Here is a 27983-nt window from a genome sequence, read left to right as displayed (position 1 = left end):
CCAGGGAAGCTCTACCAAACATTTAAAGAGGAGTTAATACCGGGGTGCCTGAATGGCTAAGTCGGTTAAGCATCTGATAACAGCTCAGGTCATGATCTCATGGTTCAGGAGTTTGAGTGCCATGTTGGGCTCTGTGCTGACAGCTCAGAGCCTGGAACCTTCTTCAGATTTGATGTCTCTCTCTCTCTGTCTCTCTGCCCCTCCCCAACTCATGCTCTGTCTCTCTCTGTCTCACAAAAATGAATAAGCATTAAAAATTTTTAAAATGAATAAAGATGAGTTAACACTTATTCTCAATTGTTTCAAAATAATAGAAATGGAAGCAAACTTCCAAACTCATTCCACAAGGCTGGCATTACCTTAATTACAAAACAAGACAAAGACCATGCTAAAAAAGAATTACAGATAAATATTGCTAATAAATATGATTGGAAAAATTCGCAACAAAATACTAGCATATTGAATCCGATAATATATTAAAAAATCATTCACCATGATTAGGTGGGATTTATTCCTTGGCTGCAATTATAATTCAATATTCTCAAATCAATCAACGTGATAAATACATTGATAAAACAAAGAATAAGAACCATATGATCCTCTCAATAGATGCAGAAAAAGCATTTGATAAAGTATAACATCCATTTTTTAAATGTTTATTTATTGTTGAGAGAAAGAGAGAAATAGAGACAGAGCCTGAGTGGGGAGGGGCAGAGAGAGAGCGAGACACAGAATCTGAGGAAAGCTCCAGACTCTGAACTGTCAGCACAGAGCCCGAAGTGGAGCTTAAACCCATGAACCACAAGATCATGACCTGAGCTGAAGCCACCCAGGACATCCACTCTTGACACGAAACCCTCAACAAATTAGGGATAGAGGGAACGTATCTCAACATAAAGGCCATATACCACCAAAGACCCACAACTAATATCATCCTTAATGGGGAAGAACAGAGAGATTTTCACCTATAGTCAGGAACAAGACAGGGATGTCCACTCTCACCATTGTTATTTAACACAATACTCAAAGCCCTAGCCTTGGCACTAAGACAACAAAAAGAAATAAATAAAGGACATCCAGATCCACAAGGAAGAAGTTAAACTTTCACTACACTCTGTTTAGAAAACCCAAAATACTCCACCAAAAAAACTGCTAGAACTGATACACAAATTTAGGAATGTTACAGGAAACAAAATCAACACACAGAAATCTGTTGCATTTCTATACAACAAAAATGAATCAGCAGAAACAGAAATCAGGGAATCAATCCCATACACAAATGCACTGGAAACGATGAGACCGAGGAATAAACCTAACAAAGAGGTAAGATATCTGTACTCTAAAATATAGAACACTGATGAAAGAAATTGAAGAGGATACAAAGAAATGGAAAAACATTCCATGATCAAGGATTGGAAGAACAAATATTGTAAAATGTCTATACCGTCCAAAGCAATCTACATAGTTAATGCTATCCTTTCAAAATAACACCAGTATTTTTCACAGAGCTAGAACAAACAATCCTAAAATTGGTATGGAACCACAAAAGACTTTGAATAGCCAAAGAAATCTTGAAAAAAGAAAAACAAAACTGGAGACATCACAATTCCATACCTCAATCTATATTACAAATTTGTAGTCATCAAGACAATATGGTACTGGCACAAAAACAGACACATAGATCAATGAAACAGAATAGAAAACCCAGAAATGGACCACAACTCTACGGTCAACTAATCTTTGATGAAGCAAGAAAGAATTTCCAATGTAAACAATACATTCTCTTCAACAAATGGTGTTGGGAGAACTAAATAGCAGCATGCAGAAGAATGAAACTGGACCACTTTCTTATACCATACACAAAAGTAAATTCAAGATGGAAGAAAGACCTAATGTGAGACAGGAAACTGTTAAAATCTTAGAGGAGAACATAGCTGTAAACTTCTTTGGCCTCAGCCATAGCAACTGCTTACTAGACACATCTCTAGAGGCAAGGGAAACAAAAACAAAAATGACCTATTAGGACGTCATCAAGACAAAAAGCTTTACAGCGAGGGAAACAATCAAGAAAACAAAAAAGCAACCTAGAGAGGGGAGAAGATATTTACGAATGACATACTTAGGGTCAAAGTGTTAGTATCCAAAATCTAAAAGAAACTTATCAAACTCAACACACCAAAACCTAATAATCAGGAGGTAAGAAATGGGCAAAAGACATGAATAGACATATTTCCAAAGAAGACATCCAGATGGCCAATACATTAAAGGATTCTCAACATCACTCATTATCAGAGAAGTACAAATCAAAACCACAATGAGATAACCACCTCATATCTGTCAGAATGGCTAAAAATAACAACATAGTAAACAACAGATGTTGGCGAGGATGCAGAGAAAGGGAAACTCTCTTACACTGTTGGTGGGAATGAAAACTGGTGCAGACACCCTAGAAAGCTTTATGGAGGTTCCTCAAAAAGTTACAAATAAAACTACTCTATGATCCAGCAATTGCACTACTAGTTATTTATCCAAAGGATACAAAATAATGACTGGATGTTTATACTGTAAATACTGATGTTTGTAGCAGCATTATCAACAATAGCTAAATATATATTAAAAAAAAAAAGCCCATATGTCCATTGACTGATGAATGGATAAAGATTTATTACTTAGTCATCAAAAGGAGTGAAATCTTGTCATTTGCAATGACATTGATCGACCTAGAGTATATTATGCAGAGCCAAATTAGTGAGAGAAAGACAAATGCCGTATGCTTTCATTTATATGTGCAATTTAAGAAACAAAACAGATGAACATAGGAGAAGGGGGAAATAAGAGAGAGGGAAGCAAGAGATTCTTAACTATATAGAACTATATAGAACAAACTGAGAGTTGATGGAGAGAAGGCGGGTGGGGATGGGTGAATGGGTGATGGGTATTAAGGAGGTCCCTTGTTGTGTTGAGCCCTGGGCATTATATTTAAGTGATGAATCACTAAACTCTACTCCTGAAACCAATATTACGCTCTATGTTAACTAATTAACATTTAAATAAAAATTGAAAAAAGAGAAAACATGCATTCTTGAATAATTATATGTTAATGTATAAATACTCATAATTCAAAATATGTCTCCAAATTTGCTGCTTAAATTTGCCCCAAACCATTAATTAAATGTTTTAATAAAAATTTAAATAGTATGAGTGGGCAACCCCAACTGATTTCTTTACTACTTAGAAAAATAGAATAAAATAGATAAATAGACATTTAACAAGAATTGTTATTATTGAGCTTATCTCTTTCATGCATTCTTAGTTTCCTTTAAATGTCCTTCTAAGAGTTTTCTAAGTTCTGCTTCCTTTTGATTTCCCTTGTGATTCAATTTTATTTGATTAAGCAATAGTACTCATTTACCAAAAGATGCTAAAGAAGCATAATTTTCTTTTTCATCCTCTCTTCCTTAGGCAATGTTTTAAGTTCTGCAATCTCATTAACTGGAGTACCAAAAAACATGAAACTTTTCAAGTAACTCTTTTAATAGTTATTAGAGGACATCATTTACCAAACAAATATGTAGACTGTTATTTTCAACAGCATATCAGATCTATTTATTCTGTTGTTGCAATTTAGTTTTGCAATTTGGTCTCTGGTTTATTGTCCCTGCAAAGCCCCATCCCTCTATTCTGTTCTATTTCGTTAAGGCCCTCTTCTGTTAATGTTTCTTACAAGCCCAATTTATGAAACATACTTTAACTTCCAAGCAATGAATGACTCAATTCAATACCTTTCAAAATGTGAGTCAAACACAGGCCATAGAATTTGAATTATTTAATAAAAAACTATTAGATTGCTCTGTATCCCAGGGCATGATTGAGCATGTCTGTGATGAGTTTCGGTGCATGTAAAACCACCGTCAGTGCTTGTCATTTGTCTGATCTCTTGCAAAATGAACAATCCGCATCTGTGCCGATGGCTCTTTTCATTAGCCTCTCAGTGATCTGACTCTAATCACTCTTTTCAGCTGTGTAAATTATATTTACCATAGATAAAAGCTGACATTTTATAGTGTCTACCAATTATACTTCTGTAACTGCACTAAAGCAGCTGATGAAATCATTTCCCATATTTTTTCTGTAACTTCAATTCTCTTTCTAAATCCCATTCTTTTGGGTTTAAGCAGGAAAAAGTGGAAAAATTATGTAAGTATATGGTTATTTTCATGAAAAAGCAAAGTCATAAAATTTTGCTAAAGCTATGTCATATTCAGTATATGTATTCATTGGGTCATGAGATTTGTTATGTTATTATAATATCAAATTTTCATTTGGGGATATGAGGGATCAATGGCTTTGATATCAGCATCTACTGTCGGAGGCCGGCTCTGGCCAGGCCCAGGGGACCCTGATGGATGGACGGTGTCGGGGAGGGAGGGATGAGAGAGGCCACGAGAATCCTCTGGTCACCAGGCAGGCATCTCTGCTCTGACTGGGATTCAACTTTATTTTATAATTAAGTGTTTGGGGGATGGCACAGAAGTGGCATTTGCCTTAGACAATGGTTTCTGATGACAAACTTCTTTGATATGTAAGAATTTCCCAGAACATAGATTTGTAGAAGACTCCTGCATAACCTTTATCAGTAGTGATTTAGATGCTTCTCCTATGGGGAAGGAAGGTATCTTTAGCATATAAGACAATGTTTTTAGCATAAAAGGGGTAAAGTGACTTCTTTGTGAGCAGGAGTCAATAGCTTGTTTGTTTAAGGAGAAGTATTAAGAAAAACAGGTCTTTCAGGAAACACATAATCACAAAAGAAGTTCCTCAATAGGTTCCTTCACAGGGAGCAATCAGCATATTCAAGGCCAGAATAAGTCACTCACAAATGCCTTGGAGGACAGTGCTCCAAGCGGAAACAATTGGGTGGGGATGGATATCTATCCTTAACTCTAAATTAGGCTCTTTGTCTCAGGGCCAGGCTCAGTTGTAACTCTTGTGTTCTTAGCCCCCTTTATTATCTAATTCTTGGATCTGCAAGGCCCATAGGAAGAGCCTGTTGACAATCATCCACAGTGCTTTCATCAAGTCTCTTTTGAAAAGGCAGGAATATGCTTTTCCTTATGAGCAATCTATGTGGGGAATATCGGTCTGATCTGGAATATTGTGAGGCCTGGTCAATACCAGCAGGCTCATTTCCAACATGAGCCAGTAGTAGTAGAAGGAGATACCAGTTTTCGTTTCTCATGGCAGGAGCTGTGCAAATGCTGCCATTTCCTCGCTGTGACTGTCATCCAGCGAGGCCGGAGTGGCTCCCAGCAATCTACTTGTACGGCAACAAAAGTTTTAAGATCAAATGTCTGATTATTTTTAATAATGTTGGACATATGTGAAACTCAAGAACATTTTGGAAAAGGAAAGGGGAATGTGGAAATTTTATTTTAAGAGTGTTAAAACTAAAACTCCCAAAACAGTTTCACTGGTAAGGCTTTCAGTCATATTCTCATGGGAAAATATTATAATAACCTTTCAACTGTATTTTCTCTTTCTCATCCATCATAATATTTTTACTTTGATACTGATAATGTTAATCCTAAATGTTCCATCATCAATCATAATCTTCTCAGTCTGATCTCTTACACAAAACATCACGAACACTAGTGTTTTCAATCTATAATAGAAACCTTTATTTAAAAATACTGTTAAGTGATTCAAATACTGGTTCTTAATGAAAGTATAGCATTCACTATTTCCTTTTGACCTAAATTTATGTCAGTTTATCACTTTTTAAAACAATACTCAAAAATGCTGAACATCTCTATTCCCTAAATTAATTATTATACCTCTCCTTGACAAAAGGGTTCAAGAATCCCCCACCAATAAATTGCCTTTGGTCCAAGCCCAGAGATGCAAAAAATGCCAGATTTTTCAAAAGATATTGTTAAAAGTAATATTTTGTGATATTCTGTTAAAAATGAAGAGAAAATGGTTTTGGGTGGCCAAGGACTGACAAAAATCTGCACAGAATGAAACTATTGATAAAAAAAATGCAGATAACAAAATTGTTAATTTTATTTAAACATGTCTTTTTGTGTGCAAAGGAGGCCAGATTAATACCACAGTGTCAATAGATTTGCCTCGTTGTTAATAGAATTTGTGGCTAATGCTTTGCATTTGGTGTGTATATACTCTGAGCCTTAGTGGCACCAGAGGATATATAAAATCTATTATTTCAGAAAGATACAAAGCAGACATATTTAACAAGCTTGAAAAAAGAAGAAAGCAGAAAAAAGTAAATGTGAAAAAATTATGTTAGTGATGGCAAAGATGACATAGATAACATGTATATTGATTATAAGGAAACCTTTATTCCAGTAAATTTGGAATATTTTGGGAAACGTTAAAGAAAAGCAATACTGTCAAAGAATCTTAATATAAGACAAAACTTTAATAAACTCATAATTGCTAAATGTGTATGGTAGACAATATGGGAAAAGCATTCAGTCCTGCACAGTAAAATGTGATCTTAACTGTGAGTTTTTCATAGATGACCTTTATTTCCCATACCTAGTTTGCTGAACATTTTTATGAAGATGTGCTACATTTTGTAATACTCTTTTCTATGTTTATTGAGATATATGATTTTGTCTTTTAATCTATCAATTATGGTGTATTTCATTCATTGATTTTCAAATCCTAAACTAACCTCAATTCTAGACATAATTCCCTCTCAGTTACAGTGCATAATCTGTTTTATATATTACTGGATTTGGTTTGCTAGTATTTTTTTTGTGTGTAGTTATTTTGTCCCTATTTGTAAGATATATTGTAAGATATATTGATTCCTAGTTTACTTTTTCTGGCATGTCTTTCTCTGGTTTTGGTGTTATGGTAATACTGTTTATAGAATGTGTTGAGAAATCTTTTTTTTCCCCTCTAATATTTGTTGGAAGCATTTATGAAGAATTGGTATCCTTCTTTAAATGTTTGGCAGAAATCACCAGTGAAGTCACATAGGACTGACATTTCTTTGTGTTTTGTTTCTTTATTGTTAATCTAATACCAGTTAAATCCAGGCTATATAGCCTGGAGGAGCTACTCTTGAGGCAAGTCTTTGAGTTTTGTTTTATTTTATTATGTTTTGTCCTGACCCCCAGAAGGCTTTAGCTATCTCTCCAGAGTTCTTTCTGGAAAACTACCTCACCTATCTTTCATGAAGCTAACACCTCTTCCTTGTTACATACCACTAAATTCTCCATTATTTTTGAGAGCATCCATAAGTTTCAACATCCCCACATTCTGTTTGAAATAAAGCCAATTTGTTTGGGAAACTTTCAAAGCATGTTATGGCCTGACATACTCCCTGAGAAAACTCTCTGAGCTGTAGTTTTGGGGCTGAAGGCAGGGACAACGGCGTGCTTCTCCCTCTGAGTAGCACTTCTGAGTTAGGAGCAGAACACTGTGCTTCATTCAGCTTCTGTTTCCCAGCATAGAACTGTCAACTTTACAGACAAGAAGGCCCCCAGTATTCTTTATTCTCAGCAGCTGTGTCAGAAGAATGTGCACAAGTATGCTTGTATATGTCTTATGAAGATAGATGAGAGAGAGAGAGAGAGAGATGACAGAAAGATGTATTTTGACTGTTTTAACAGTTAAACATTTTATATAGGAATCTCACTTCCCAAACAGTAGTGTGAGGGCTGTGGAAGAGTGAGAAAGCATAAGTGGTCAAATTTCAGTAAACAACCTTTTAAACTCTGAACATTGTTCCAAGACCATACAGAAAATGAAGAAACATACGTTTTAGAAAATCCACTTAAACTTGTTAGGAATAGCAAGACTTGGTGTCATTTGAACCATGACTCATTTGCTCCCCAACCCACCCTCCCAAAAATAGCCTGACATTGAACCTCCACTCAGGCAGTTCAAGCCAGGAACATCGTGCTCTCATGCTCTCTCTCCTCCTAATTGGATTTCTCATTGGATCTTTCTCCAAAGTTCTTTTTGCTTGAATTTTTTATTTAAAAAAATGTATTTATTTTTTGGGAGAGCACAAGTAGGGGAGGGGCAGAGAGAAGGGGCAGGAGGATCTGAAGCAAGATCTGCACCAACAGGCTGGCAGCAGGGAGCCTGATATGGGGCTTGAACTCCCGAACCATGAGATCATGACCTGATCCAAAGTTGGACACTCAACTGATTGAGCCACCCAAGTACCCTCTTTTTGCTTCTTTTTTAATTAAAAACTAAATGTATTTTTTATGTTTTTTTAATATTTTGAGATCTATTTTATTATTTTCATATTTTACTTCTTTGCATGTTGTAAATTATATATATGTATATATATGTACTTATAATACTGCTTGTGTATATACAAAATTATTTATGCTTTGTTTGAGTCAAGTTGGAAGTAGCTAGAAAATATTACCCTTTATATGTTAAATTGCCTTTTGCCAATATCCCAGCTTTAAAATTACTTCTCACATTAGTAGTTAATACATGTAAAAACTTTTTTCTATTAAGTCTGGCAAAAGATGGTCAATATACACAAACGGGTTTTGGCTACAATGATACATTATACCATCTTTAATATAGTCTAATGAGATGTTATTCCACAGCCTTTTCTAAAACTGACTTTCTCTCACCTCCTATTCACTAGAGTCATAGGTGATGAGTATAAAGTTCAACCTCTGCAAATGACTGACTCTATGTTTGAATTGAGCTAAGGCAATTGTGATATTTGCAAATACTATTCACTGAAACTACTATTAACTCTCCAAAATGTTCTTATCGATTTAACCATTACTGACATTATTATTTCTAAAAGTCAGTTCTTTGCTAGAAAAAAAGAAGAATATTTTAGTCAGATATTTGATATAGTTCTCTCCCTCTTTTTCCCTAAAGCGTTGAGTGTTTTCAAACGCTATTCATTTGCATAAGAAATTATTTTGAAAATATAGAGATTAATTGTGTATAAAATTCTATTTGAAATATTAGAATTTATACCATATAAAATGTTTTCCAGACAAAATTTCTTCTCTGAAATGGATTTAAGGCATTCACTATATTCATGTTATCAGATAGATAAATGTCCCATAGTTAACAATTTTGAGAGGTAGTTAGGGTCAGCAGTTAGAATATTGTTTCTAATAATTATCTACTGTCTGGATCCTACTTTTACTGATTTTCTCCCTCATTTCCACTTGTCAAACTTCTATATTTGTTTGAAGGACAGTGCTATTGGCTGAATCTGGATGTCCCCATTAAATTCGTGTGATGAAGCTATAATTTCCAGTACGATGATATTTGGAAGTGGGGATTTTAGGAATTAGTTAGATCATGAGGGTGGCACCCTACAGATGAAATTAAGGCCCTTATAGTAATACACAGGAGGAAGATGATCTCACTCTCTAACCTATGAGGATACAGCAAAGAAGAGGCCCTCTGCAAGCCAGTAAGAGAGCTCTTACTAAGTATGGAAGAGGCCAGCACTTTGGTTGTGGACTCCCCCAACTTTAAGAACTGTGTAAAATGAAATGTCTTGTTTTTTTAGGTCATCCAGGTTATGGTGTTATATTCTAACAGCCAGAGCAGACTAAGACAGTTTAAATATAATATCACAAGAAGTCTAAACTTACTCTTTCTCAAATCAGTCAATGACTATAATCTTTCTTCTTTGATGTTTATTTGTAAGCATGTCTCATTTATCTTACTAGATGGTAAATTATTTTATGTCAGACAACTTTAGAGTCCTACAACAATGTTGTTCACATATTATGATAGGTAATATAATAAAGTTTAACAAACAATATAACAAACTTAGATTGCAATTATCCTTATTCTATTTTTTTCTTCATTTTCTTCTTTTATTTCCCCTTTTCAATTTTTTTTTTACATTCATGAAAATGGGCATGGAACGATTATAATAAAAATGCATGCACATGAATTTGCTGCTATAAGCCTTCAAGCATTTAAAGAGATACATGTCAAGGAAAATGTATGCCATACATATAGAAAATGAAGATTATTGATTATATATCAGTATTAAATGCATATGAACACATAGGAAGTAAAAATGCAAATTTTTAGATTACTGGTCAGTGAGGCATCTCAAACTAGGAATAAATATATGGACAAGCAAAATGAATGATAGAGTTATTTGATAAGCATTTAATTGGAGCAATGAATATTAATGTGGCGATCTAATTGTTCAATGTCAAAAATGTCAAATGTACTGCATTACAGTACATGCACAGATTTTTCTTTTTCTTTCAGAAATCTACTGATAGAAATACTGTTGAAGTATTCAAACTTATGCTTTATATAACACCACCTTCTATACATACCCTTGGGTAATCCTCTTCCAACATGACTTTGGGCTTGGTCCAAATGACCTTGCTTATTTAACAGGTTATCAGCAAACATAAAGAAGGCAGAGAGATGTAAAGCAATTATATATTGGGGCATTTTCTTTCTTGCTGATGGAATGTCTTCTACCATTTGAACTAGTCAAGGAAGAATGGCTGAACAATGCAAGACCTGGAAAGTGGTTTCAGACATTCCAGTTAGTCCATCTTTTTTCAGCTGAGGACCCAGATATACGAGTCAGCCCAGACTAGGTCAACCAGTCCCAGCCTGGCCAACTCAGACTGGAAGAATGCCTAGCTAACACATGGAATTATGAGAAATAAATGATGATTTTTTCTGGGGTGGAAGAAGCAGTACATTTTTTGTTTGTTTATTTGTTTTGTTTGCTACAACTGATATTTATATCCCTCATCACTCTTCATTTCATTTTGCCCAACTGTATCCATCCTGGTTGTTATTTTAGATGGTGTGACACAGGCAGGATAAAGACAAAACCTGAATCCCAAGATCAGGCATTCCTGATATATGTTGGCTGGTATCTAAGTTAGTCATTTGGACATGCTGACATAATTTAGCTTAAACTCTTAGGCCACTGTTTCTTTATCTGTAAAATACAATTAGCCAGGAAATCCTTCATGACATGCCAAATTAAAAACAAAATAGCTGATTATTTAAAATTTACTCCATGTTGAAAGTAGTATTAGGAGTGAATATGAAAGACAAGGAGGCATTTCAGCAGCAACAATCCTTAGGTGATAACAGGTGTTGCTCTCCTTAATTTATATTGGATTGCTTTCATATTGAGAGTATGTTTCCTAATCTGTCAACGAATAGTTTGATATGTGTGCCATTATTCTAATGTATGGAGTTATGGTGGCATATTTAAAGAGTTAGCTATAACAGTGTATTAAAACAAACTTGTTAAAAAGTTATGATGTAGCCATCTTAAATTTTATGTTGATACAATAATCAAATGACAGTTCCTTTCTAGTATCTCCATTCCCAGGAAGATATTTGTATCAGTGGCAACATTAGTACATGAGTATTACTAACAAAAAGCCTATTGCTAAAAAATTTCTGGAAGAGTGAATCCTTGATGTATCAGAAAAGGTTCAGCTGCAAAAGACAAATATCACTTTAGTTATTTTGAACAGAAAGAGATTTGATACAGGGAATTGAGTATATATAAAATATGCTTTCATTTCTAGATATTTTATTCAGCTCCTTACGAAAATGATTTGCTCTTTTAAAACTGCTATCATATTTTATTCTTAGGAGAAAAAGAACACTTTTACAATTTTGAGCTATATGTATTTATGCTATCAGTGTATCTTTTGTCTTTTTATTGAGGGGGTGAAATTTTTCTGGTATGTCTGTAATTTTTCATCACAATGGTGCTTTTTTATTCTTTTGATATATGTTAGTTTTTATTGAAAGCTTGGTTTAAATGGAGTGTTTTCTGTTGCCTGTTGTTTGTATTGATGGGATCTTCTACATTGAATAGACAATAATTTTTTCTATACAGTATATTTAAATTTTATTTTTGCTTTCATAGGAGAGTTTGACAACTCTGGACCATTTTATGTTAATTTCTCATCTTTTGGACTTTTGTACATGTGGGGTGAAATAAATTTTGATTCACTACTACGGATATACAACACCCATTGTAAGCTGTTCTCTAGATAAACAAGAAATGAGTCTTTCCTTTCCCATATAAAGATTGTTTAATATTTGGAGAAAACTCACCTCATTCCAAATATTGACTTTTCTAACCATCTACTAACCCTCTTTTTGTTACCTCACGCTCTTTTCAGGTTTCAGTTCTATAAATGTCTGATAATTCCATATGTGAAAAAGACTTAAAATATCCATTCTCTGTCTCTTCATATATCTTGTAATTTTTCCTGCTTCAAAGTGCTAAAGTAAATATGAAAGTTTCAATTAAATAAAAACCATTTTATTCAAGTAGATTACACACCTATACAAAATATTGCCTCACATGTATACATTTTTTTCTAAATCCTTTTAACTCTAAGAAATTCTACCATGACTGAGATATGATTGGATATCTTCATGTGATTTTTAACAAAGGCTGTATTTTGGAGTCATACTCTTCCCACAAGCTAGAATTTGGTTTTGGCTACATTTGTCTTCTTTCTTTCCATTGTATTCAGCACAATCCTAACACAACCAGCTGAAAGGAGCTGGAAGAACAGCTATTTTTGGTGCACCTTTAGAGTTTGTTATTGGATAGATGAAGTGATTCTAAGGTTGAAGATGAATTTTGCTAATGAAGAACAACTGAGAGAGAAGTACTAGAAAAGCATGCTGCATGTTGACGTTTGTGCAGTATGGGTCACTGCTGAGGTTTCCCTTGTTCTACCCTTCTACCATTACACCCAGATGCATTTGACAACACCCTTTCGTAGTAAAAACTCTTCATGATAAAAAGAAATAGGGGCGCCTGGGTGACTCAGTCGGTTGAGTGTCTGACTTCAGCTCAGGTCATGATCTCAGGTTTTGAGGGTGNGTATATTTAAAACGTTGTCTATTTTCCTTGAGCCAAACTGAAATTCTTTATGCAAACACAGGGTTGTTGGGCTAACCACCCTTTTCACTCAGGTTGATACTATATCTCAGGATAAAGAAAACCTTTGCTCAGAAGCACTAATAACTAATAAATCACAAGGAATTAAAACCATCGTACGTGGATCCCAAGCTCAATATGTAGCTACAAATAGAACATGAGAAAATAATGATATAGTTAGTGTACTAATTCTAGTCACAAACTATGGTCTTTATCATTTAGGGAACACAAAGAAATAAAGAACAGGGGCACTTGTGTGGCTCAGTCGGTTGAGTGTCCATGTCAGGTCATGATCTCACGGTTCTTNTTCAGATTCTGTATCTCCCTCTCTCTCTGAGCCTCCCCTGCTCACACTGTCTCTCTCTCCCAGAAATAAGTAAGTAAATAACTAAATAAACATTAAAAATTTAAAAAAAGAAAGTTCTCTTTAACCAAAAAGAATCACAAACATTTTGAAGTTCTTTCCTCACTCTTAGAAAGTTCTATCTTCTTTCAAGTCATTATGAAATAGAGGCTATTACCTTTTCCTCTGAAAAACAGTTCTTTTAGATATTTTGTGGTATCAGCCACTTTATCCATCTGTATCATTATCTGGTGGCATTTTCAGTCACCACACTTACCCAAAACAGCAACTATGTTGCTGAAACCAATATTCTTGCAAACAAATTATGGAACCCACATTGCATTTTTAAAAAATAATTGGTAAAAGTAGCACTGATATTTCTCCCCAAAATAGTAATACTTACTCTCCTTGCCTTTTCAAGTAAATGACTGTGATATGAGCTGACTGATATTCTTGCTGCCTTTGACATGTTGCTATAATTAGCTATTAACTAACAGCAATGGATTTGCTACATATATCAAAGTTTTTGTACCCTGTTTCTGTTGAAACTGTTGCTGATACTATTGCAAATACTGTGATGTAATGAAGTTATAGAAATTTTCTAAAATTTCTTTTCATTGCTGTATTCATGTGTGTGTGTGTGTGTATAACTGCCCCCACATACCACTTGCACATTATGAATCAGTGTGGACTGGGAAGAAAATAAATGAGAGGCATGAAACAATGATATAAACTATTTATATTTTGGGGAGCCTGGGTGGTCCAGTCAGTTAAGCATCTGACTCTTGATTTCAGCTCAGGTCATTATCTCATTGTTCGTGACTTTGAGCCTTGTATTGGGCTCTGGGCTGACAGCCCAGAAACTGCTTGGGAATGTTTGTCTCCCTTTTTCTCTCTTTCTGCACCTCTCTGGCTCTCTCTCTCTCTCTCTTTCTCTCTCTTACTTAAAATAAATAAATAAACATNCTCACGGTTCTTGGTGTCAGGCTCTGTGCTGACAGCTAGCTCAGAGCTTGGAGCCTGCTTTGGATTCTGTGTCTTCTTCTCTCTCTGACCCTCCCCCGCTCACACTCTGTCTCTTTCTGTCTCTGAAAAATAAATAAATGTAAAAAAATATATAAAAAGAAGTAAAGAACAAATCTGTACTGAATTAACTTGTATTTTGGAAGAAAGCAAATGTGTAAAATGTGGAAATAACAATTTAACATTCCCTATAATAAGAACCAAAATAACGAAAGGAATAAATGGTATAGAAATTGAGAAGAGGAACATTTCTGAGTGGTATTAGGTAGTGTGATATGTTGCATTCATAAATTTAGGAAAATAAAGCAAACTGCAGTTATATTCAGCCTATACACTAATGCTATTTTATTCTGAGCAGTCCAATGAATTATCAAAAATGAGTCCAATTATTATAAATCAGGAGCATCCATATTTGAACTGAGGAAAGAAAATACGTGTACTTTCATAGAAATATACATATTTTTAGTTAACAATCATATCATTCTAAATATTTGGGGGGAAATTTCAGAATAAGTTAAAATTCACAGATTGTTTTCTGGTATTACAATTTTCAGACATATTCAAATATACTTTAATAGGAAGTGTTTCCAACCCATTCTAACTCAATAAGTTTTTCATTTGCAAATAAATTTGAGTCCTTTCAACCTTGACTTAAACTGTAGATAAAAATAGTTTTGTGCAACATAGAATAAAGGGCTTTTAAGAGGTTTAGAACATTTACAGATAGAAAATAGTTCATGCAAAGCATTGTGATGAGATAAGTTGTAAAGAATTCAGAACCATACAGATTAATTTTCCTTAAAACACAAATTGAATATAGAACTATGAGAAAAGTGACTTGAGAGGATAAAAGTAGATCACAAAATATTTTAGAGTATTTTCAAATATTTTTAAACGAGATAACCTAAAAGAACCTACCTAAATATGCACTTTGTTTCAATTTTTTAATGTTTGTTAGTCACAATCAAATGATCAGTTTTATGGTTTAAATCCTTCTTAAATAATTACAGTTGATTCTGAAAATTGTGCTGTTGACTACAACTTGAATAAGTATTCCCCACAAGCCTTGACTATTTTCAAAATACTTACATGTGAAAACTAAGTGAAGATAGGGTAGATTAAACCCATTTTAGAAAGCAATATGCTAAGATGGTTTATTATTGGTTAGTAATATGGCATAGCAGCAACTCATTCTACCTTGTTCTGTTGACTATTTCTTCTTTTATAAAGCCCATCACCTCCTTAAGATATGCCTCTCCTATATATATATACATACACATGTGTATGTGTATATATATATATATATATACATACACACATATATACATTCAAATTCTTTAATATCAAGGAAAACATCCTACACCAGATATTACCATTTAGCTATATTCAAGCAGCTGTGCTTTACCTGTTTCCATTCTCCATAAATATCTTCAAAGAGTAAGGCACGGTTGTTTTCTGTATTTTTTCCTTATTCCAATTCAAGTACACTTCTTCCCTCTACTCTCCTCCTAAATATAAGTTTAAAGATAATGTCAAAAACAAATTACTTATACAGAATGTTTGATAAGTTTGTTTACTCTTACTGGCCATTATTTTATTCAAAGATACTCTTATGTGCACTTATCCCTAAGTGATGGTATTCCTTAAGTTTTACTTCCAACTCTCTTCCATTTTCTACTGTCCTCTCTCACAGCAAGCTCATCCACTTTTACATCTTCAGAGGTCATCTGTATAATATGACTTGTAAATAAATGTTTCTTGACTAGATTTTATTATTGAGATTGTTCTCACATAACCAATTTATAATTGACATATACATCTTAGATATCTCCAGAAGCATCTTGAAATAAAAACTAGTAAGCCTGAATTCTCATCTCCTATCTGAAAAAGTATTTTATGCATCATTTATATAAATGTCTCTGTAGACAAATACTGCACTATAAACTTACTTATCTGTGTACATCTTATGTTAACTGCTTTTGACACAAAAGAAAAAACAAACAAACAAACAAATACAAAGGAGGAAATTTGCACAGGTGATGAGTGCGTTTACAACGTTCATGGTAATGATGGTTTAATGGATGTATTTTTACCTCCAGTCGCATCAACTTGTATATGTTAAATATCTATAGGTTTTATATGTCCATTGTGCCTCAATAAATCACTTTTTTAAATAGTTGTCTTCAGCATTAGCTTACTTTACCCAATTATGAGAAGTATATTTTGAATATTTCTTTTAAATTAAATTTGATGACATCCGGTCAGTGTGGGTAGGTTGCCCTTCTAGGGAAGTCTATAAAATATAACCAAATCTGTAGTTATGAACATTAATGGGAATATACTCCAGAGTGAACTTTTGATTCCCCGTATCTATTACTTAATTGATTTGGAGGAAAGTTTTAATTTAAATGTTTTATCTATAACCAACCATACATTGTTCTGCTGTGTTTTCTAAGACATGGCATAGTGTGTCTCCATTTACATTTTGTCAAGTCATTTAAAAAGAGCAAAATTGTGGTAATGTAATTAGGATAAATAATAAGCCAATGCTACTAACTTCATGGTTATATAAAGAGAAGTGAATGAAGCATTTTCAGTTAAGCTCATCATACTGGTATTACTTGAACCTGCTTTTCCTCTGGCTATAGATATCAGCTTTATTTGTCTATTTAATTGACTTTATACAGATTAAAATAAATACTCATATTGCCATCCTAACATACAAATTAATGAATTAAGTTGTGAGGTAGAGAAAGGTAACATGGGCTCAATCCCCTCTCCAGAGCTGAGGAAGGCAAAAAGGAGTGTACCTGTGTTAAGAAGTCTAAAATTTTCACTACATCTTAAATTCAGGTACAAGTAAAGAAAGAATAAAACAACAGTGATCTACAAACATAGGTGTAAAATTTCAGTTGAGAACTGTTTAGGAATTTAACAATTTAGTTTTACTTTAATTTTTGTTTTGCAATAAGACAAATAGTTTGAATTATATAACAAGTTCCATTTGCAAATTTCAAGATAATTAAGACACCTCTTTGAAAACTGATTTATACCATCTCACAAATTTGTTACTGATGGTTACTAATGTGTGTTTACATAAGGCTTACTTATGGAATTTCTGCTAAGATACTTGTGAAAAGTATGCATTCTAAAGTTTCTTAATGATCTGTACATAGAAGTTTCTTTGGGAGCTACTAACAGCTATCCTTTTGCTTTGAATTCTGAAAATACTCAGTATTGAATTATTTTTCTGGAAATGTAGTAGTTAATGAACTCAGATAATTATTTTAGAAGCCTTTCTTTAAAAAAAATCTGCAGTGGGTTTAGTTGTTTTACTATGAACTATTATGCTATACTGTTTGCATTTGATCATTAACATGTGGAGTACATTTTGAAATAGATACCTTGTTTATCTAAAAGCAAGGTTTATGTAAATATGAAAGAATTGGAAAAGTGGATTTGAGATAGCCATGGATTTTTTATGCATAAATATTGGTGCACATAAGGAAGTAAATCAAGTGATTGACTGGTACTATACATTTTATCAGTTGGGGATTGACTCTAAATTTTCTTCCAATACTAATTAACTCAATCACTCACCATTTTCTAAATGAAAATCAAACAAGCAAATAACACAAAGAAAATAAAAATATACAAAAATTAATGACCAAAATATGTGCACCAGAAAACTGTCCCAGTATTTCCACAAATATTATTACCTCCTTTATGCCTCAGTCACATAGAAGTACTAGACTACAAAATAATGGTTACGAGAGAAGCAAAATAAAAGGAATAAAGACTTTCTTTACAAATTAAAACATAAATTATAGACATAGAAGTGAAGTTGTTTATTGATTATAAACTGATTAGAAGTTGCTGAGCATCAGCCTTATTTATGAACTTAGAACAGCTGTTCAAAGCTGTTACATTATCATCATTTTATTGACTTTGATTTTTGAGAAAGTTATACTTTTTTTTCAAAGTGAACTCTACCCTCATATTTTATTAAAAGAACAAATGTCATGAATTAACCCGGCTGCTTACTTGAATTATAAAAGAAACATGACTCGATATGAAAGTAAGAAACTGTCTACAAATCTCTGTCAGTAATAAATTGCAATATATACAATGAATACAGGAGTTATACAGAGCAACATACTCTCAAACAAAACAAAAATATCTTACTCCCTTGATTATCCCAATTTTTCTTAAAAATCATTAATAAAAAGGATTCTCAAGTCAGAATTGACACCTCAATTAATCAAGCACCAGGAAGCTACATTATAGCTTTTTACTATACAAAGACATCTTTTCTCTTTTCCTTTGAATGTCTCTGTTCCAGAATTATACAGACTCTTTTGATTCTCTGATACTTCCCATTTCATCATTTCTTCAGATCATGAAAACTAAATTTGTTGAAGACCATAAATCTGTTGATATGATGTCACAAAAACCATATATTTTGGGGGCACCTGAGGGGCTCAGTCGTTAAGATTCTGACTTTGGCTCAAGTCATGGTCTCACAGTTGATGAGTTCGAGCCGCACATCGGATGAGCGTGACCTCCCAGTTCAGGTGAGCTCAAGCTGTGCTTCAGGTGAGCTGATGCCCCAGTTCTGGTGAGCTCCCGCTCCACTTCAGGTGAAAACATGAGCCCTGGGTGAGCCCCCCTACCTTCTTTCTCTCTCTTTGTCTCTCTCTCTCTCTCTCTCTGTCCTTCACTCACTTATGGCCTCTCTCTCTAAAAAAAAAAAAATTACATAAAAACACTATATATTTTTTGCTATCCATCTGCAGTTATCAAGCCAGTTGGTAACTGGTTGGTAATGCCTCCTCTGTAAGTTCTTCACTTAGTCCTTCTATAGCTGTGACTGTTCCCCCAATTTCTTTCTCTCCTTTCATAGCCTCTGAATTTCTGAATGTATAATTTTAGAGGTTCTGCACAACCATCAAAGCCTAAGGTAGACGTGGCAAAGACAATATCTTCTCCACTGACTCTGATTTCTCTTGATGGCATCTTTCACTTGCTTCACCTATTATAACGCTAATGAACTCACTTCCACATTCTTGAACACATTCTTGGGCATCTTTCCCAATCTTTCACATTTGAGGTATGGCATTTTTCATTATCCGTGTTACTTTTCAAATTGGAAGATATATATCTTGCCCTCTGAAACTTTATTTTGACCCATTTATGTCTTCATGATCATTGATTCTATCCTCAGTATCAATCATGAGGTGGTATAACAGGATGTCCTCCAATGTAGTCTACAAAATGGAGAGTTGAGAAACATATATTGTAGCACTGTCACCATCCATCTCCAATGCAGCCCTGATTGGCTTCAATTACCGATTGGCTGTTTGGTTTGACAGAAAATGGCTGTTAAGGAACTAGTGCCAGTGTGGAGCTCCCAAATAGTAATTTTTAAATTAAAAAAAAAATTTAATGTTTTATTTATTTCTGAGAGAGACAGAGAGAGAGAGAGAGAGAGAGAGAAACAGCCTGAGCAAGGAGGGTCAGAGAGAGAGGGAGGTACAGAATCTGCAGCAGGCTCCAGGCTCTGAGCTGTCAGCATAGAGCCCGACGCGGGGCTTGAACCCACGAACTGTGAGATCATGACCTGAGCCGAAGTCGGACACTTAACCAACTAAGTCACCCAGATGCCCCCGTACTTTTTCTTAATACACTATTTTTTTGAGGAGCAGTCACAAGAGTAGTCTAAAAATATGAAGAACAATTCCAGATTGTTACACTATTTGACATATCATTGAAGATAAGTTATTTAAAGTAAATGAGTAAGTAATTTTATACATAAATAAACAAAAAAATAAATAATAAAAAGCAGTATTACTTCACTTCTGGAGTGCCACGTGGCTGTACCATGTTGCACTCCCACCAGTAATGTATGAGAGTTCTTCTTGCTCTAACATCCTTGCCAGCATTTGGTTGTCAGTGTTTCTCATTGTGGCCATTCTAAGAGTTGTGTGGTGGTATCTTAGTGTTTAATTTTCATTTTTCTGATGCCATATGAGACAGGATATCTTTTCATCTGCTTATTTGGCATCTGTATACCTTCTTTGATGAGGTGTCACTTAAGATAATATTTACTCTATTTTTTAATAAGATTATTTATTCAATTTTGAATTTTAAGAGTTCTGCATATTTTGGATAATAGTGTTTCATTAGATGTGCATTTTACAAATATTTTCTCCCAGTCTGTGGCTTGTCTTCTTATTCTTCCAATATCATCTTTCACAAAGTAGGCCTTTTTTTTTCTTGAAAATTATTTGTTTGTTTTAAGAGAGAGAGAGAGGATGGCAGTAGGTGAGGGAAAGAGAATTTTAAGCAGGCTCCATGCCCACCACAGAGCCCATCATGGAGCTCAGTCTCACTGCTGTGAGATCATGACCTTAGCCGAAATCGAGAGTTGGACACTTAACTAATTGAGTTACCCAGATGCCCCCAGAGTAGACATTTTTACAAATTTTAACAAAGCCCAGTATATAGATTATTTCTTTGATGGAGCATGCCATGAGTGTTATATCTAAAAAACTCATAATCGTGCCCCAAGCCATCTAGATTTTGTTCCACATTATGCTTTAAGAGTTTTATAGTTTCATATTTTATAGTTAGGTCTGTGATTTATTTGTAGTTAAGTTTTTGAAGGGTGTAAGGTCTGTGTCTAGATTCAGCTATTTGCATGTGAATGTTCAGTTGTTCCAACACCATTTGTTGAAAAGACTCTCTTTTCTCCATCGTATTGTCTCTGTTTCTTTATCAAAGATCACTTGACTGTATGTATGTATATGTGTATTGACTGTATGACTATGTATGTATCTATTTCCCGGTGGTGCTTTCTTCTGTTCTAATGATCTCTCTATTCTTTCACTGATACCACACTTGTCTTGATTACTGTAGCTTGGTAGTAAGTTTTGATGATGGATAGTATCAATCTTCCAACCTTTTTTCTCTCCTTCAACTAAATTCTTTATGTTTCAAAATTTTTTAATGTTTTATTTATTTCTGACAGATAGAAAGAGAGAGAGAGAGAGAGAGAGAGCGTGAGCAGGGGAGGGTGAGAGAGAGAGGGAGACACAGAATCCGAAACAGGTTCCAGGCTCTGAGCTAGCTGTCAACACAGAGCCCCACGCGGGGCTCAAACCCATGAACCACGAGATCATGACCAGAGCTGAAGCAGGACGCTTAACCGACTGAGCCACCCAGGTGTCCCTCCTTCAACTAAATTCTTGATGAAATATAACTTTCTAAATTTATCTTACAAGAAAACTTAAAGAACAATTAAGAATCCTAGTATATGGTCATTTTTTTGTGGAAGAGGCTAGCAAATACTCATCACTATAGGGATAAAGGACAGAATATGACATTTCACCCTTTTTTTTCCCCTCAAGAATTTGAGAGGAAAACAATTGTTACACAAAATAACAACAAATTAAAATCTCTAGGGTAGTGTCGTCTGGCAGGCTCAGTAGGTTAAGCTGACATTGGCTCAGGTGATGATCTCATAGTTTGTGAGTTCCAGCTCTGCCTAGGTCTCTATGCTGATAGCTCAGAACTTAAAGCTTGCTTCCATTCTGTGTCTCCCTTTCTCTCTGCCTGTCTCCCACTCACACCTTCTCTCTCTCCCTCTCTGTCTCTCTCAAAAATAAATAAACATATTAAAATCTCCTGGGGTAGAGTTGGGGAATTCTAGTACAAATATCATGAAGGAATTAATAAAATAAAGGCAAAAATACTTGTAAGGATAGATAATGTGTCGAATAAATTTAATATAATGGCATACTTAGAAACAGGTGAAACACATGGAAAATAATAGGAGTGACATGTAGAGGTCTCTTTTAGACAACAGAATTGCACCATGGAATGTTAAAAGAGCTCACAGTGGCCAGCTGGCTGAGTACTAACAGGCCTATCAGATGACCCACCTCAAATTATCCATAAGCCCTAACCAACCAATGGGCTGCTTACAATCATGCACACATACCAAAGAAGGGAAAAATACCAGTATGTCCCCTACTGCCTCACCTTCTTCCTTTAAATACAGCCCCCACCCACTGGCTTGTTGTAGACAGTGACTCTACTGTCTTGCTCACTGTTCCCTTGCAATGTATCCAGTAAACTTCTATCTCCTTTGTTCTGCCTCAGGTGAGTTCTTTTCACCACCGACCTGTGCCACTGGCATCCACCAGATTGATTGTCACCCCACTTTTGGGGGCTCCCATCCAATCCAGAAGACAATACATGACACATTTTAAAAATGGAAAAATGCAGTGTAATAATTTTAGGGCTTGTACAAATCAATATTTATCAGCTTTATTGATGAGTAAAGATGGAGATTTGCAGGACTCAGGATTAGGATCGGATCTTTTATGAGAAGAGATATTTAAATTTATTCTACTCAAGTGTCTGAACATTTAGTCAATCCCATTTTACTCCCATGTTGAGACACAAGTTTAGATACACTGAGCTTTCCTTTAGCACAATGATTGGGGGAAGGTATGATTCTGCTTTGGGTGTCAGGTAAGGCAACAAGTGCCAAGATCCCTGTTAAGGACTATAATACAGTTTAGCTTGGGGTTGGTTGCTTTGTTTGCACTTTTTTGGCCCAGTTATGATATTCTGACAAAAGACCGGGTAGCTTCTTGATCAGCTCATTAAGTCCACACTCCAATCACGTCCCTTATTGGGCTTTCATAGATGCGAACCTGAAGTACCAGCCCAGAGACCAAGCAGCAGACAACCAGGGCAATCCCTATGCCCCATGGTCCACCAAAATTATTCAAATGAGCCAATTCCCAGGGATCCTGGGAAAACTGAGTAACAGGACTCTGCTTGCTGCATAACAGCTTGCAGTGACCTCTCCAGAGTCTCCCTGTGTGGTCTTGCCCGGCAGCCTTTCTGCTTGGGGCTGCAACACAGAGTTCTGCCTTCTAGCTTGTCAAGTGTTGTTGTGTTCTGTCCTGCCAGCAAAAGAATCATTCAATCGTATGAAACAGGGAAGAACCCTTTTGACACGTACCACCTGAGTGCAGTGAGTGTCACGCTCTAAATTGAAAAACAAGCAAAAAAGATCTAGTCCTAGTCCTACAGGTTAATAGGATAATAGGGTTGAATATAGAAATTCATAGTGACATAATATATACTCTTTAGAAGACAGTTATAGAGACAAAAGAGGATACACTATGAATAAATATTCATATGGTATTCATTATTTCAAAGGAAAAAGGGAATTTGGGATTAAGAAATGGGGTCTCTCCTGGGGGGGAACTGGGTGGCTCAGTCAGTTGGGCATCTGAGTCAGCTTTTTTCATGATCTCACGTTTTGTGGGTTCGAGCCCTGCATCAAGCTCTGGGCTGACAGCTCGGAGCCGGGAGCCTGCTTCAGATTCTGTGTCTCCCTCTCTCTCTACCCCTCTTCCACTTATGCTCTGTTTCTGTCTGTCTCTCAAAACTGAATAAACATTAAAAAAAAAAAAAAAAGAAGAAGGAGAAATGGGGTCTTTACTGACTATGTTAATGGGGTTTTACCTACATGTAGCTATGGAAGGACCTAAAGACCTGACTGTTCTAATGGCAATGACTGATTATAAATTGTTATAAATTCCCAAGGTAATCTAAAATAAATCAGATTATTGGACTTCTGATTGATCATAGAGCAATTTAGACTTTAGCGTGGAAATGGCTTCTTAATAATCTGAAATTAAATTTGAAAATTTATTTTTTTATTATTGACCCACAGAAATGACAATCTTCTACACAAGAATTATTAGTATTCTTTCACATTGAATTTAGTACTTTGCCACTTCATCTAATCCAAAATTCTTTTTATATCTGTTCTATCATTTCAAAGATTTGGGTATTATAAAAGCATTCAAGTAGTTTATTAGTTTCCCTTTCTTGGTCATTTCTGCTACAGAAATTAGACTTTTGTTTTTCTTTTTATTAGATTAATGAGTTTTATGTTTTACTTGAATCCACTCTGTAAAATAGAAAAAAATACATCTGCATTATCATTAATGCTTTTTTTCAACAATGGTTTTCTTTATTTTTCATTTCTCAGGTGTTTTTCCATTAATTTTTACATGTATTAATATTAACATAAATACTTCTATATCTTCTCATAAAATAACATTACAAGGGTTTTTAGCCCTTATAAAATTGATTCTTGTACAAGATTATGAATCAGCTATTGGACTCCCTTTTGAGTTTTTCCCTGACTTCAGAATGGAAGTCTGGAATTCCAAACTGGAATATTTTTAAGATTGAAAATCAATTGAAATTATCTATATAATATAAAAATAACAAGTTGTGTTTCTTTAGATATATTCTCCACTTTTAGTTTGACATAAGAGGTGATTACAAACAGAAATATATTGTTTATATACTCTCGCCCCCTGTATTAGAAATGCAGTCCCTTCCTCAACAAAAGGAAAAACAGATATCCCATTCTGAAGATAAAACAGTCCCTTCACAGAATAAACAATCGTTATTCTTGAGCCAGTCAGCTCTAAGCATTTGAGAGTGCAGGCTTCTATAAGAATATTATCTTCACATAATGTCGAACATATGCTAAAAATTCTAGAGAATTCTGAAATCTCTTAGCCTGATATTGAGTATTAGCTACCTGGGTAGTCTCTTTGCTCCATAGCCCAACCTCTGTGTAGTACACGTGGTGATGTGTCAAGTGCTTTGAGTAATTTCCCTCACCCTGCGTTCTGTATCAATGGTCAAGTTAGTTATTTTCTGAATTGAATCCAGTACTTTCTTAGATGCCATCCTTTTTTCATCCATGTTGTCCATCTTTCTCTTTATTGTGGCTATTTTTACAATCCATTTATTTCAACTACAATTTCTAAAATATTTGTCAATCTTCTCTTACTGTCTTTTGGTTTTACTGTCCACATGTTGCATTTACATGGATCCTGCTATTCTATTTTGTATAAGAGAACCATTGAGAAGGCTAGTGTATTGATGTCACATGGAGAAGTTTTGCTCTGTTATAATTTGAAGAGTTGAACTTTTCAGTGCAGTCAGTAAGTGAATTGCGTTATACTGGATTGAGAAGGGAGAAATAAACTTTCAATAGAAAAAAACAGGATAATAAAATTATAAGATAATTGTTTTTAAAAATCGAAGGAAGTAAATTTCAATATACAGATGAAGTAGATAATTGCCTAGGGAAATATACTTTAGCAAAAACTGACCCCACCTAACATAGAAAACTTAAAACAATTTCAATAGAAAACTTAGAAAGAATTATCAGTTATCTCCCCCCAAAGCACTTCTGTATTACAAAGGTGTAGGTATATGGTTTCTAACTGTGTGTCAAAATTCAGATGCAGTACTGAAAAATATTTATAAGTTATACAACAAAAAAATTCATATGGAAAACAAAAGTCATAAGCTAAACAAAAGATATAAAAAAACTGGGGAGAAAATGTTCATGATATATATTGCATATAAATGAAAAATACTCCCTATAATTTTTAAAACTACTTCATATTTATTTATGGTTAATCTCATTCATACATATACTATTATATATAATCTTCTATTCATTCTTTTTCTCTAGAGAACCCTCATATAACTTCTCCTAGATTTCTACTTTTGAAAACACATTGAAACTTTGTTCAAAGGGCATATTTCCCAGTATAATTTTCACAACTTACCAAGGAGAGTCAAGGGAGGTATGGGGAAAAGAAAGATATAGAAAGTGCCCAAAGGCATGGTGTATGATGAAGTGGGGAATTACTCCCAGGGAGCGGAAGCAAGACTTAATCTAGGGATACATCCTATTGATGTAGGATACCTGGCAACAATTACCCAGTAACATCAAAAAATTATTATGGAACAGTATTGCTATGTACCTACCACTCTCCTATGTTTCAAACAGCAGTGTTTATTACAGTAATTAACTACTGTTTGTTGGGGGTTGAGGATAATATCTTGTCCTTTTTAGTTTGTAGCTCTCCAGATCAGGAGGAGTTGTCCCTGGGGCTGATGTAGATGATACACAAAACAATACTGATGGGTGATGGATGAGATAATTGAGGTTTCTGGAAGAGGACTAAGACTATTTTTTGCAGTGTGTGAGAGGCATGAATAATTTCAGCTGTGGTTTGACTATATGTTCCTGGTTTTTAACCCCTCCCTGTGATCACATCATTTGCCTTACAAATTTTCCTTCCCCTTCCACTTTGACCCTAGCCTGGTCTTATGACTTGTTCTGGGGATAGATTATTGGTCAGACGTGTGAAGGGATTACACATTTCTGCTTCTACAATTACTCTTTGCCATTGCTGTGAGATGTACTTTCTGAAGATATCCAAGTCATTCCAGGAGGGAGGAAGAGTGCCACATGGAACAGAATCAAATTATCCCAGTTTCTTGACCCACTACCATCCTAGATTTTTTTTTTAATTTTTTTTTTTAATGTTTTATTTATTTCTAGGAGAGAGAGAGAGAGACAGCGTGAGCAGGGGAGGGTCAGAGAGAGAGGGAGTCACAGACTGAAACAGGCTCCAGGCTCTGAGCTGGCAGTCAGCACAGAGCCCGACGCGGGGCTCGAACCCACGAACTGCGAGATCATGACCTAAGCGAAAGTCGGACGCTTAACCGACTAAGCCACCCAGGCGCCCCTACCATCCTAGATTTTTGTCAGATAGTCAATTTTCAGATGTGATCAAATGTATCAAGTTCAACAGAGGCATCTAGTTGAACTCCCTAGATATTTTCCTAATATATGGTTATTTTCTGAAGTAACTGAGGTTTTGACATCACTATTTTTGAATGAGCCATCATCATATATTTATGTACAGAACCACCTTATTCTTATATCAAATCATAGTACATTATTTGAAAAACTATTACCTGGTAACTTTGTCATTATTCTAAGCTGTTTATAAGTGTTTGGTTTTTAACTACTCTCTGTATTCCATTTCATTTTAATTACCTTGTATCATATATTGACTTTAGAAAATAACCAATTTTAAGTGACTACTAGTTTTTAGATAGTATATCTCTTGCCATTTAAGTGTATTAAATAATTAATGTTAAATTTAAAAAAAAGCTAAAGTATAAAACCATTTTGCAAAATACTTCTGTAACCATACATATTTTTGTTTCCTAGAAAAGGTCACTTGACTATAAATATGACATTTTTAAAAATGTGACTGTGGTAAAACAATCAATTATAAACCATTTATCACATAGTAATAAAAGTCCATATTTATCCTCGTTCTTGTTATCAGTTAATTCGGTCATGTCTGTGTAGTTATTAGATCTGAATATGACCTTCTTGTCTTTCTGGAAATTAGTTTTTTTCTACATATGTATGCAGAATATATGGCTTTTTAAAAATTTTACATTGAAATTTGCATTGCTTTGATGAAAATTCTGTAATTTATAGTTAGGGATATAAAGCGTATTTCCTCTACATTTGATTAATGTATGTTATTTTACATTAGAGCATGGATTCATGACATAATTATTGCCTACTTTCTTTAGACCAAGGCTTATGCTAAGGATATAAGTATATATCTGATGAAGGATATGGTTTCTACACATCTCTACCCAGATACACTATCCAGCTGATACAGGCCAAATGACAATTCTCCTGCCGTCAGAAATATTCAGGAAGAAACACAAAGAGTGCTC

General features: G+C 34.7%; 1 protein-coding gene and 1 pseudogene across 1 annotated transcript in view; one reads left to right on the top strand and one right to left on the bottom strand.

Annotated features, from left to right (window-relative positions):
- Positions 1–27983, top strand: part of LOC144227813 (uncharacterized) — a 311366-nt gene that overhangs the window by 258430 nt on the left and 24953 nt on the right. The gene's annotated exons all lie outside the window — the stretch shown is intronic.
- On the bottom strand, positions 19065–19627 carry LOC144227815 (nuclear transcription factor Y subunit beta pseudogene; annotated as a pseudogene).

This window comes from Crocuta crocuta, unplaced genomic scaffold (assembly GCF_008692635.1).
Source record: "Crocuta crocuta isolate KB4526 unplaced genomic scaffold, BGI_CrCroc_1.0 scaffold183, whole genome shotgun sequence".
NCBI classification, from domain to species: domain Eukaryota; kingdom Metazoa; phylum Chordata; class Mammalia; order Carnivora; family Hyaenidae; genus Crocuta; species Crocuta crocuta.
The sequence above is the reverse complement of the archived record's forward strand: the minus strand, read 5'-3'. Positions and strand labels throughout refer to the sequence as shown.